The following is a 13,527-nucleotide window of genomic DNA, read 5'->3' as shown; positions in this document are numbered from 1 at the left end:
TCTTGTTTTTTAATAACTCAAGTTAAACTCTTATATCGAGCTCCTTTTTTGTCTGATGGGAGAAACTATCTAGTCACATCAGGCATCCTCAACCATCTCAGACAAGGTTTTATCCCTTTTTTGTGCCTTTCCTTCAGGACAGGCATCTAAGTTCCCGGGCTAGCAAGGAGGCTTCTGGTTCTCAGCTAATGTCCTCTCTAGTCTTTGAGCAAGGAAGCATGAGGCATTTGATTCTGAGTTGTTACCAAGGTGCCATGCTTTGCTAAAATGTTCATTACTGCATTGGGCTTCTGAGATTCAGAATTCACACCACGTTCCTCTGAGGCATTCTCAGACCCTCACTGGCTCAATTCTTTGCCATCCGATGTCCAGTGGTCTGGACACAGGAATGTTTGACTCTTTCCTCAAGTGACTCTGAGGCCGGGACTCATAAAGTCCATACCTTACCATAGACACACCATGTTGATCCAGGACATTTCTATATGCCTTCTATAGCCAAAGTGCCAGATGGAACATAGATACAAATTCCTTCTTCTAAACCCCAGACATACTTGGCTGTTCTGTCCTCTCCCCAAGCCTCAGGCTCAGCCCAGGACACCAGGGGCAGGGTGCCTCGCAGAGACAGGGCTTGATTAAGTCTCTTGGCCATTCTGTCCCTCAGTCCAGGAAAACTTCCAGCCAGTGAGGATAAGTTAGTTTGGTTCCTCATTCATTATTACTCTGTTCTTTGTTGTGGATTAAGCTTTTTGCTTTGATTCCTTTGGTGCTTTCCTTTTGAAACTAAGAAGTCTTTTCTCGTTTGTTTTTTTGTTTGTTTGTCTTGTTTTGTTTTGTTTGTTTATTTATTCATGAGAGACACAGAGAGAGGCAAAAACATAGGCAGAGGGAGAAGCAGAGTCCCCGCAGGGAGCCTGATGAGGGACTCAATCCCAGGACTCTAAGATCACAACCTGAGCCAAAGGCAGATGCCCAATGACTGAGCCACCCAGGTGTCCCAAAAGTCTCTTCTTTTAGCATGTAAACATACATTTTTCCCCTTACTCTGTCAAAATTAGTTTTCAGGAAAATTTTAAGATTTATTCCACTTCATCCCCTCCCCACATCCAATGTGTAACGAAATAGCAATAACTGTTTCTGTGTGTGTGTGTGTGTGTGTGTGTGTGTGTGTGTGTGTATGTGTGCTTATATCCCCATGTCTGGTTTATTTTATAACTGGAAGTTTGTCCTCTTTGACCCCCTTAACCCCCTTCACCCATTTCTCCCATCTTCCACCCCCCACCTCTGACAACCACCAATCTGTTCTCTGTATCTATGAGCTTGGTTTATTTGTTTGCTCTTTAGATTCCATGCATAAATGAGGTCATACAGTATATGTCTTTTTCTGTCCGACTTATTTCACTAGCATAATACCCTCAAGGTCCATCCATGTTGTCACAAATGGCAAGATTTCCTTCTTCCTTATGGCTGAATAATATTCCATTGTATATATACATCACATTTTCTTTAGCCATTCATCCATAGATGCATACTTAGGTTGTTTGCATATCTTGGCTACTGTAAATAATGCTGCAAAGAACATAAAACAGTCTTTCTTATCACTGAAAGGGAAAAAAAGCCTGGCTCTGGCAAATTAAAAGCCTTGACTTTCAAGACTATTATCTCAACACTAAATGTTAAGACCCTATTTAGAAATTCTGAAGTCAAAACCTTGATTCTTATTTCTCTGCATGTGCTCCATGAATCCTTTCTAGAAGTTCTTGCCCTGATGGAGCAAGGAAGAGTCACAGATAACTCGCTTAAAAGAAGGAAAGACTTCAGTTACTGTATCTAAATTTTGTGTGGCATGTTCAGAGATATTCATTGCAGGGTGATAAATAACAAGGGAAAATTGCAGATAAACTGAACATCCATCAGTAGGTGAAATGTTAAAATATGTTACTTTACTCCTCTTTAAGTTATATTTAACTTGGGAACAAATGACCTCAAGAAGTTTCCCTGTTATATTATCACAGCCACACACACACACACACACACACACACACACACACACAATCTTGTCTCTGCTTTTTTTTAAGTTTTATTTGTGCCTTTTACTAGTAAGATCTGCATTTTAATTCCATGGCCTGTGAAATATTATGTATCCAATAAAAGTTTGAGGTTGAGCTATAGCTATATAGTGAAATGGAAAGTTACCCATAATATGTTGTCAATTTTTTAAAGTATACGTGACAATATATTTATATAACATGACTCCACTTTGGGTTTCTTTTGTTTAAGCTGACATATCTTGATCTAGATCTCTGTGCACGTGCACACAGACACACTCTCTGTGAGGACACACAGTAAATAAATAAACGCTGCCACTAAGGAGTGGAAGTAGGCAAAGAGGCAGTTAGGTGACAGGGGAGTTTCCACATCTATGTCATACATTTCTTTCTTTAAAAGGCTTTATTTATTTATTCATGGCAGACTCAAAGAGAGGCAGAGGGAGAAGCAGGCTCCCTGCAGGACTCGATACCAGGACCCCGGGATCATGACCTGAGCCAAAGGCAGATGCTCAGCCACTGAGCCACCCAGGCAACCCTACTTTATACATTCCTGAATAAATGTACACATTTGATTTTTTTTCAGCAAGCAAGGCATTTATATTGAGATTCGAAAGCACAGAGGGAAAGCACACCCTTCACTACAGAGAGGAAATGAGGTCCTGCGCTGGTTGGATGGATCCACCAGCCTGGCCTGTGTCCTCCTACGGCCTGCCTGCACCACCCAGCTCATGCAGCCATCAGCGACACCTGCAGAAGGTGGAGGCACAGAGCCAGCCATACTTACATCCAAAGCCCATGACTCGCTAGGTTTTTAGTCCTTTTGAACCTTGGCTTTATAAAATCCAGACATTTTGTAAAAATAGCAGCTACCTCTCAAATGAAGGAGTAAACAAGTTGTGCTGTGCGAAGGGCCTGGTGTACAATGTGCTCAATACATGGGAGGAGGAAGAGGTTCTCAGGAGGGAAGAATGATGGTTCACCATGAGGTGTGGGAGGCCTGGCGGCTCGGCTGCCCCCACAAGGTGGGTGGTCACTGACATTTTAAATGCCACCCCTTGGTGCTTGATTCCTTTTCCTTTCTCTTGCCAAATTGATTGCCCCAGATCAACTCTCATGGAGCATCTGGTAAGGGACACAAGCAGGGGACGCAAACAGGAGTGAGTGATATCCCTTCTCAGACGAGTATGCTCCATGTGGGATGTGGGGGTGCATGTGATAAGTGGGAAAGTTGGGGGCATCAAATGTGCAGGAGGGATGTGCTATGTGTTGCTTGGGTCAGTGCAACCATGGGTTTATAGTTCCCCAGCACAGAGAAGGAAGACATGGGCAAAGAGGCAGGGCAACTTTATTTAGGAAGACCAGAGTGCAAGGTGAGTGAGCAGGAAACAAAATAAATAAATAAACTTGAGGGAGGGGTGCCTGGGTGACTCGGTGGTTGAGTGCCTGTCTTTGGCTCAGGTCGTGATCCCATGGTCCTGGGCTCGAGTCCCGCTGGGAGCCTGCTTCTCCTTCTGCCTATGTCTCTGTCTCACTCTGTGTGTCTCTCATGAATAAATAAATAAAATTAACTTGTGATACGGGTGACATGAAAACCGTGCTGGAAGTCCGGATGGAGGGCAGAGCCGGGGCACAGAGGGGCATGGTGAAGCAAGTGCACTCAGGTAGGAAACTCACCCTGGGCCTATTGGGATTTGCCGCTCCCTCTTCTGGGAACAGGAGCCTTGGGCAGAGCCTGTAGAGTGGCAGAGATGGGAGGCAGAGGAAATCCAGGCCATGGGCACCCCCACCTGCCCTGACCTCTCACCCTGAAGCCTCAGGAAAGGGAAAATCAATCACTGGGCTCCCGAAGTGCCGGAGCCTCGGGTCTGGGGCTGGAATTTGACCCACGCAGAGTGTTTACTGATCTAGAGGCGGATAGGTGCAAATGAGCTCATCTTTATCTTGGGAGGAAATTAGGGAGACCAGACGGAGACAAAGCCACATTTTATTCAATGAAAATCTAGCGCCACCTCCTCCCCCCTGACCCCCCCCCCCCCCCAAACAACACACACACCATCGCGGAAAACATCTGCCGGCCTAACCTCGTCTCCGAAGGGCAGCTCTGAAAGATCAACAGGGAATTAGGAGCTGACTGAAAACCAAAAAAGTTATTCCCGAATATCTTCCATTTACCCCTTCTTGCTGATCTGTATACTCTTTTTCTCCCCCTGTGGTTTGCAAATATTGACTAAGTTCAAGGGCAGCGGCATAAGGTCTAACTTCAGAGTTAGCATGAGGTGAAATACTTAAGGTGGTGCAATCCTGCCCTTGTGAAGAACATATTAGATCCCAAGGTTGGTTATGGGCAGTTCTTGTCCCCTGACCCAGTTGATATTTGTTTTATCAAGTCAGGGACTATTTTTGTCATCATTGTTAATCTCCCTCTTGCCAGATCTGTTTTGGCCGAGGGCATGCACTTGAGGTATGTTAGAAGAATGGAGTGCAGTATTGTGGGAAAGAATTACCACTAATTCTGTCTGCCTACAGCTTCCTCGGCCCTGTTCATCTGATCTTCCCAGACTAAGCAAAATTGTGGATGGAAACTCCTACAAGTCTGTGACCCGGATCCAAGAAGCCAATTGTGAGGCTGAAAGAACAACATAGCAACATTCCCATGATGACTACAGGTCTTCACTCTGTTGGAAAGAATTTTGACTTGCCCATCAGGGTAGAGCTTGACAGAGCACTCTCCCAGTAAAGAAACCCCGGGGCCAAGTGGATAAGTCCAGCTCACTTAGACTCATCTTTGGCCTCAGTATTTCCTAAGTCTTGTCTCAGAGATTCCTGGAGACCTGGCCTAAGATCTCTGGTCGTTCGTTCTAGCTGGAACTTAGAATGAACTAACACTTCGGACGAATGTGTTTTGGAGTTCAACAGACCCTGGTTCAGATCTTCATTTCTCTAAGGCTCGGTTTCTTCATGTGTGAAAATAATCATAACAATACTTTCCTTGCAAGACTGCCATGAGGATTAAATGCAGTATTGTATCTGAAAGCATTTAACACAGTGCCTGTTACTTAAAATGGGATTAATATGTTTTAGTCTCCTTCCTTCCGCTCAGCTCCTCCAGCTGCTGGTGTATCCCCTTTCTCTGCCGCATACATTTGACATAGTGGAATCAGGCCAGTGATACTTGAGGGGATACCATCATAGTACGAATGAAGAGAGATAAAGGAAAGTTAAACAATGGTCAGAACAGCAATACTCACTTTTAAATGATTTGAGTATACACTAAGGGGGCTTTACTGACATTTGAAAGACTGCAAATACATAAATAAACTTGTACTTGGATGACTGCTTCCTAGACCTGGACACAGCCAACAAAAAATCTACACATGGAGGCTTTTGCTTGGAGAGTTGTTTTGTTTTGTTTGTTTGTTTTAATCTAAATACCATAGAGGCCGTCATAGTCTTCCTTTGATATTAACGATGTGACTCAGTTGCCCAATGCATCGATGAATCTCCCAGGTAGTTTGTTCAAGGGAGAGATGATATTCTTTTAGATGCATGGGAGCTTCAGCCACTCTATTCTAAGCAGCATACTATAGTGAGATGCTATACACCATCTTCTTCTTTTTTTAAGATTTTATTTTTTTATTCTTGAGAGACACAGAGAGGCAGAGACATAGGCAGAAGGAGAAGTAGGCTCCCTGTGGGGAGCCCCCATGCGGGATTCAATCCAGGGACCACAGGATCATGTTCTGAGCCAAAGGCAGACGCTCAGCTGCTGAGACACCCAGGGTCCCTACACACCATCTTCTGTTTGAAAGTATCGTATCTAAACATTCTGGTAGACTGGGTAATCTTTTTTTTTTAATTTTTATTTATTTATGATAGTCACACACAGAGAGAGAGAGAGGTAGAGACATAGGCAAAGGGAGAAGCAGGCTCCATGCACTGGGAGCCCGATGTGGGATTTGATCCCGGGTCTCCAGGATCACACCCTGGGCCAAAGGCAGGCGCTAAATCGCTGCGCCACCCAGGGATCCCTAGACTGGGTAATCTTTAGCCACTTCCTCTCTTAGCAAAATAAGAGTGGCTGGAATCTACCAAGCCATATCCTCTTGTTGGGCATCCTGAGTTATCCCTGATGTCTCAAAAACAAACTTGCTTCCTAACCTTTAGATTAAATAGCTATTTGCAAAGTAGATGGTCAGATCTGTATTTTGTATAAGTCAGTATTCAGAGTTTCTGTTGGCAATTATTACTTCCACACACAATATAGCCCATTCTCCAATGAATCCGACCTGGTCAGAGGGAAGATTAAATGGACAATTGAGCATTGAAAATATATTTATGTTTGATTTTGGAGTGATAACATGCCAACCTTGAGAGAAGCTCACATAGTAACTCCTGTTACTAGCTTCTGTTTCTCCATACATGGTACTTCCCACTGGCACAGAGCTAGACTCAAGCAAAGATTGGGAAAAGCCCATAGAGGACACTCTAAGTATTTGGAGAATTCATGTACATTTTAATTTATTTTTTAAATGTTAAACAATGAAAGCACACAATGGAAATAAAATAACCAAACATAAAATATCAAGAGTAAAGCTATAAAACTATACTCCAAAGACATAAAGAAGACCTAAAAGAATTAAGTCAGACAATAATAATAATAATGGTAGCTAACATTTATTATGTTATCATGTGCCAGGAATTATCTAGATGATTTCTTTAATCTCAGAAATCTTATGAGTTATTATTGTGATTATCCTCAATTAAAAAGAGAAAAAAAAGGGAAAGTAGGGCACATAAAGGAAGGTATAACTTTTTGCACAAGAAGACTCAAAATGATAAACAATTATTTTGCTTAATTTGTTTGATGACTTTTTTCTCTAAATTAATGCAATTTACCCTATAAATTAATGCAGTCCCAATCAAATTAGAGGACTCTATGGAATGTAATAATTTTTATTTATTTATTTACCTAAACAATTTTTAAGTTCACCTGGAAGAGAAAGTGCTACAAAGAAAGCCAAGAAAGTATCAAAGACTAAGAAGAAAATTATTTTTTATAACTATTAACAACTACATTGAAGTTCAGTAAGATTGTTGGGTACACTCAAGGACTTACAATGAAGCCCACCCAGCACATAGAAGACAAGCAAATCAATTGATTTGGAGAATCAATGTATATTTCTATCTATTTTTTCAATGATTTGCCCCAGTGGATAGAAAAACAAAATATGAAGTCACAGTAATCAGAACTGAGAAATACAGTTTAAGAAAGCAGATAAGAAAATCCAGAAACAGACACAAGTAAACATAGAAATTTTGTCTATAATTAAAAATAACTTTCAAATCAGGACAAAAAGATATTCCATAGCAAAAGACATTCAGAACTACTCAACAAAGAGCATTATGATGATTTGCTAATGATAGGGAAGAAAGTTAGATCCCCATCTGCAAAATATATGCAAAAATAAATTATTGATGGCCAAAAGGTTGAAAATACATATTCACATACACATGCACACATACTCTTACTATAAACAACGCACACAAAGATTCTGGAAAAAAATTCTACCATCTTGCAGTTGGAAGATATTTTAAACAACAGAGAACCAGCTTGAAGCTATAGAGAAGTAAAATTAAAGATGTGGCTATAAAAAAGCTAAATCTCCGCAACAACAACAAAAGTGGAAAAATTTAGAGAAAATAAAAAGAAGATCCATATTAGGTACACTTAGACTAATTAGCCTTACAGTACAAAGCACACCAATAAGTCATTTAAAAAACTGTACCATTCAATCATAAAATGGTCAAAGAACATGAATAGTCAAGATGCCAAAGAAGAAATAAATGTGGCTAGTGAATATGTGAAAATATGCTTAACTTGACTCTCAATCAGAGAGGTGCAAATTAAAACAATACCATCTTTTGCCAATTAGATTAGAAAAAATGGAAATTATTGATGTTATCCAGTTTTGACAGGGGTATGGGGAAATAGGCACTCTGAGACATTACTGCCAGACTATAAGTAGATATTTTTTTAGGGTCGCCTGAATGGCTCTATCGGTTAAGCATCCTACTCTTGACTTTTAGATCAGATCGTGACCTCGAGGTCCTGGGATTAAGCCCCGCGTTGGGCTCCTTGTTTAGCAGAGAGTCTGCTTGAAGATTCTCTCTCCCTCTCCCTCTGTGCCTCCTCATGTTTGCATGCATGCTCTCTCTCTCAACTAAATAAATCTTTAAGATGATAGATAGATAGATAGATAGATAGATAGATAGATAGATAGATAATTTTTAAGAGGACAAATTGACAATAACTGTCAAAATTTAATATGCCCTAGTGATTCTACCTCTAGGAAATGGATATATGCACAAAATACACAAAAATAGATAAGAAATTTTATTTAAAACATTGTTTTCAAATGCACAATTATTATCTATTAGTCGATGAATGATTAAGTAAATTATTTGATATCCTTATTTGGAATACTATAGAATAATTTTTAAGATGAAATAGATCTTTATATAACAGCACAGAAAGGTCTTCAGGGCAAATTACTAACTAGAAAAGTCTAGGAGCAGAATGCTATAGTACTATATTTTGTTGATTCTAAAAATCATTTTCCCACATATCAATACTTCTGAAATTGTGGTGCATCCTGCAATCAACAACTTCTAAAAATTATAATCGGTAGCATTTTCTTCTTCTTAGTAAAATGTAAACTGATGGCATGTTTACAATTGATGCCTCATAGATTTTATGAATAGTAAATCACATAATCTTATTTATATTTAAATTATATTTATTTATACATCTAACAGAATGAGTAATTGAGAACTTAATTGGTGCCTTCTTTAAGAGAGAGAGCGCATGGCTCAGGTCAGGGGGAAGGACAAGGCAGAGAGAGAGGAAGAGAGAATCTTTTTTTTTTTTATTTTTATTTATTTATGATAGTCACAGAGAGAGAGAGAGAGAGGCAGAGACACAGGCAGAGGGAGAAGCAGGCTCCATGCACCGGGAGCCCGACGTGGGATTCGATCCTGGGTCTCCAGGATCGCGCCCTGGGCCAAAGGCAAGCGCCAAACCACTGCGCCACCCAGGGATCCCAGGAAGAGAGAATCTTAAGCAGACTCCACACTCAGTGTGGGGCCCAACACGAGGCTCAATTCCACAACCCTGAGATCATGACCTGAGCTGAAATCAAGAGTTGGACACTTAACCGAGTAAGCCACCCAGGTACCCCTGATTGGTGCCTTTGTTGTGTACCAGTCTTAAAGAGAAATAAAGAAGAGAGAGGAGGAAGAAGCGAAGCAGAAAGAATTTTCTTCTATTCCCTTTAAGGGCACCCTGTTCTTTATCTCATTGAACTTGGGTCATACATTGCAGGCGACTTTATAAGCATTAACCATCAGAGCTATCAGGTAATAGCACTGCCTCTGAAAATGAGAGGATGTAGGCTTTTGTGTCTCAAGTTAAGAGAGGGATGTAGACAACTCCATGCCCTGGTGACCAGAGAAGATGGGAACTTAGGGTTTAGGTTAGGAGGCCAGAAAGCTGTTTCCCTAAAGTGGAAGGATGGATGGAATTGCTACCTGGGTGCCTGTGGAGTTCTGAGTACCAGGAATGTAGTGTCAAAGGCAGAAGCAAAGATGTCTGCAACCAAGCTTTTCATAGTAGCAGAGATGCCCCAGAAGAGCTTACCTGCTTTTAGTAGCCTTTAGTGTTATAAGGAGAAAGAACCTAATACAAAAGAGTAATTGATGAGAGACCCAAGGTCCATCCACAAACCCTGGAGTTTTCAATCAACCTCAAGGAAAAGAGAGAGTATTTCCATAACGCAGATTACATATCTAGCCAGCTCTGGTGGGTGAGGACTGGGGCACATTATAGAAGGAAATGTCCTATTGCCTGATTCTTTCTTTTTTAAAGATTTATTATTTTTTTATTTTAGATGGAAAGAAAGAGAGAACACCCGGGGGGAGGGGCCGAGGGAGTGGGGGAGAGAGAATCCCAAGCAGACTCCTTGCTAAGCGTGGAGCCCAACTCAGGACTTGATCTCACAACCCTGATATCATGCCCTTAGCCAAAATCAAGAGTCAGATACCCAACTGACTGAGCCACCCAGGTGCCCCAGCCTATTGTTTGATTCTAAATGCTCTGGACCAATTTGTACAAGATAGACAAATGGATGATAGATTCGATAGGTAGATAGATAATAGGTAGACAGACAATAAGTAGATACTTGGGATTGGAGAGGAGACATCAAGGGTGTCTTTTATTTTTTACTGTGTAAACTTTCTATTATTGAGTTTTTACAAGCTTTATTGCTTTTATCATTTTAAAACAATTTTATAAAAGAAATTTTACTGTAAAAAATGATATAAATCAATAGCTCCAATTTGATGTACACATTTGCTTATTTAGCACATTTGAATTGAGCTCACCTTATGTGCCCAGCACTCAGCTGGATCCAGGGAGAAATGGACATGACCATTTATCCTCGAGGAACTCCTGGTCTCCAGAGAGCAAATGCACCAAAAGGGGAGTGCTTCAGTTACACGTGCTCCCTTGTCTGTAGGTAAAATTGCAAGCTTCCTGCTGGTTTGTTGTCCAGAGTGACCTGGCAGCAAGCGTGGCTTCCCCAAATCAGAACTTGAAGCCGTGCATCTCAGAGACCTAGAGTTTCACTGGAACTGTGTGCCGTGGCCCCAACATGGCCCGTGATAAACTGCTGTCTGGGAATTAGCCACGCAGCTTCTCAAACAGCTGCTGAGAGTTGTCTGAGAAGAGTCATTTCACTCTGGGGGCAGAAAGCCTCTGTGGTCACAGCTATGCTAAGCTTCAGGGCATTCTTCTCTTTCATTCCTTCAACAAACATTTGTTCTAGGCTTCATGAAAACGGTGATGAGTAAGACATAGTTCTTATACCCTGGTGGAGGCTATATTCTAGGGGTGGGGGAGACAGTTATTCACAAAAACAAAGGAACCACATAGACTACAAAATTCTTTATTGGTGCATAAGTTTAGTAATGTGAGGGCAAGGGTCATGGTGAAACAAGTGTCCCCAGGGCTGGGAAGGGAGAAGGCAGGCTTCCCTGAGGAAGTGGCTTGGCACTGACATCTAAAGGGTAAGCATCATGTCACCAAAGAGGAGGGAAAGCAGTTCTCGGTCCAGGGTTTGGCACCTGTAAAGGACCCCTATGTTTGGAGTAAATGAAGAGCATTTGAAAGAAGATGGTCCCTCTAAAGCCAGGAAACCAAAGGGAGGATGTTTCTAGAAGAGGTTGGTGTGAGGAGGAGAATGTTCTAACACTCTGGAGGAAGAAGCATACTAAGCTCTTTGCTTCACAGACAAAAGTAATTAATATTTAAGGAGAGAAGGAAAGAGATCCACATGTGACTCATCTGCTTTATCCCAGATTATGACATCTTCCCCCCCAAATGTCTTTTCTTAAGTGAATGGCATCATTCATCCATCCACTGGACCAACATGAGAACCCACAAGTCACTCTGTCTTTCTTCTCTCATTTCCCACATCTGATCAACCATTATTTGGCTGTCAATTCATGCTCCTTAAATCACTCAAAGCCATTCACTCCTGTCCAGCCTCAGTACCCTAATTCAGGCCCAATCAACTCGCATCTCAGGTTCTACAATGGCAAGAAGTGAACAATGTTGAGATTGACCTTCCTATCTTCAGTCTTTCTACTCCAACACTAATTCATTCTCCTGCACTGTACTGAGTGATTTTTCTTAAGCATTAATCTGTCCCTCTATTTCACTCTAGAGTTTTGCCACTGCTCCAGAATCAAGTCCAAAGTCCTTAACGTGGTTTTGTAATACCCTTTATGATCTGTCCCCGGTTACTACTCTACCATTCTCCACCCAGCTATAATGAACTACTTCTTTTGCGCTGGTTCCTCTTCTTCAGATCTCATGGCCTTTCTTCATACAACAGATCTAAGTAAGTCATTAATCTTTCTGGATCACAGCTCTGGTATTTCCCAGATTAAGACTAATCTGCAGTTCCCTTTCACTTCAGTGTTGTATCTAATTCCCTTAGTCTGGCTGACAAGATCCCTACCTGTTCCTTCTGCCATATTTCGTAATACTTTTTCCCTTTCCTCTAAGTCTTGCCCTGTGCATCCCTCCTACAGCATTGAATTGCTCCTAGTTCCCAAGGCATACTCTGTTATTTCATGCCGCAGTACATTTGCATAGATGTTTCCTCTGCCTGAATGCTTTTCTTACTTACTTCCTGAACTCTTTGTTACTCCCTAAGACATTACCCAGAGCCTGAATATGGAAACCTAGAATATGATATTAATCCAAACTATCAATCATGAGTAAACACTCCAATATGCACTGATTCAAGAGCCTATTTTCCATGTGGTGTTTCTGAAATGTTTACCTGAGATGTATTCCAACAGAATTAAGGTGAAAATCCAAAGGAAAAAAAGAAAAGGAAGTAGGGAGGGAGGAAAAAATAAAACAAATCAGGAATTATATGGAAGATGGATTGAAAGCTGTGCAGCAGCCTTACACCATAGTTCATTCTAATTAGAACAGGAACCTGATAGTTCCAAGAAAGATGTCTTTAGAAGAACATGAAAGATTCTACACAATGGGCAGAACTAAGAAACCAGAAAATACATGGGAAAACATGATGATATTATGTGTTTCTTCTTGTAACAATAAGAAAGGGGAAGCAAAAAATAAATATCCTGCATCATATGCCCATTACCTAGATTTTCCACAACAAACTGAAAGCCTGAGAACTGTCTCTACAAACACTAATTATTCCCTGTTAAAAACCAGGAAGGAAAATTGCAAACAGTCATTACATATTTTTTTCTCGAAACAATAGTAATAATTTTTGCCACATCATAAACAAGAAGAACAAAATGCATGGAAATAAATGTGCTTCTGAAAACTGTGGGAATATGCAAACTGAAAGGAAATCCTAAATTTCTCTGGATTAGGAGACTCCAAGCCATCAGTGTTGTATCGTGCTTTGGAGGGCTATCATCCACCTGTGGGTTTCCCCAAGCACCATTAAGAATGACACCCTCTATTTTAGCCTCTCAGTGTTCTTTAGTCTTCAGAGATGGCTATTCTTTCTTCAAATTCTGTGTGTTTGGCAACATGTGGGCAAGCCCTAAGATTCCCATCCCTGGTGTACATGCAGGAGTGTACGCAGAACCTATAAATATGATGCACTATCACTCCCATAATTAGGTGACATTACACGGCAAGGATGAAGGCGTTTTAGAGACATAATTAAGGTTCCCCAAGCAGTGGATCAAAAGTGAAATTATCCTAAGTGTCCCTAGACAGATTAGGTGAGATCTTAAAAAGATTCTCCTGCTGGCCTTGAAATGCCTTGTTGTAAACAGTCTCTGGAGGGGGCCACATGGCAAGGATCCGATGGCAGCCTCTGGGAGCTGAAAATTGTCCCTGGTCACCAGCCAACAAGAAAATAGG

The sequence above is a fragment of the Vulpes lagopus genome, chromosome 1 (genome assembly GCF_018345385.1).
Source record: "Vulpes lagopus strain Blue_001 chromosome 1, ASM1834538v1, whole genome shotgun sequence".
Classification (NCBI taxonomy): domain Eukaryota; kingdom Metazoa; phylum Chordata; class Mammalia; order Carnivora; family Canidae; genus Vulpes; species Vulpes lagopus.
This window is presented reverse-complemented; position numbering follows the sequence as displayed.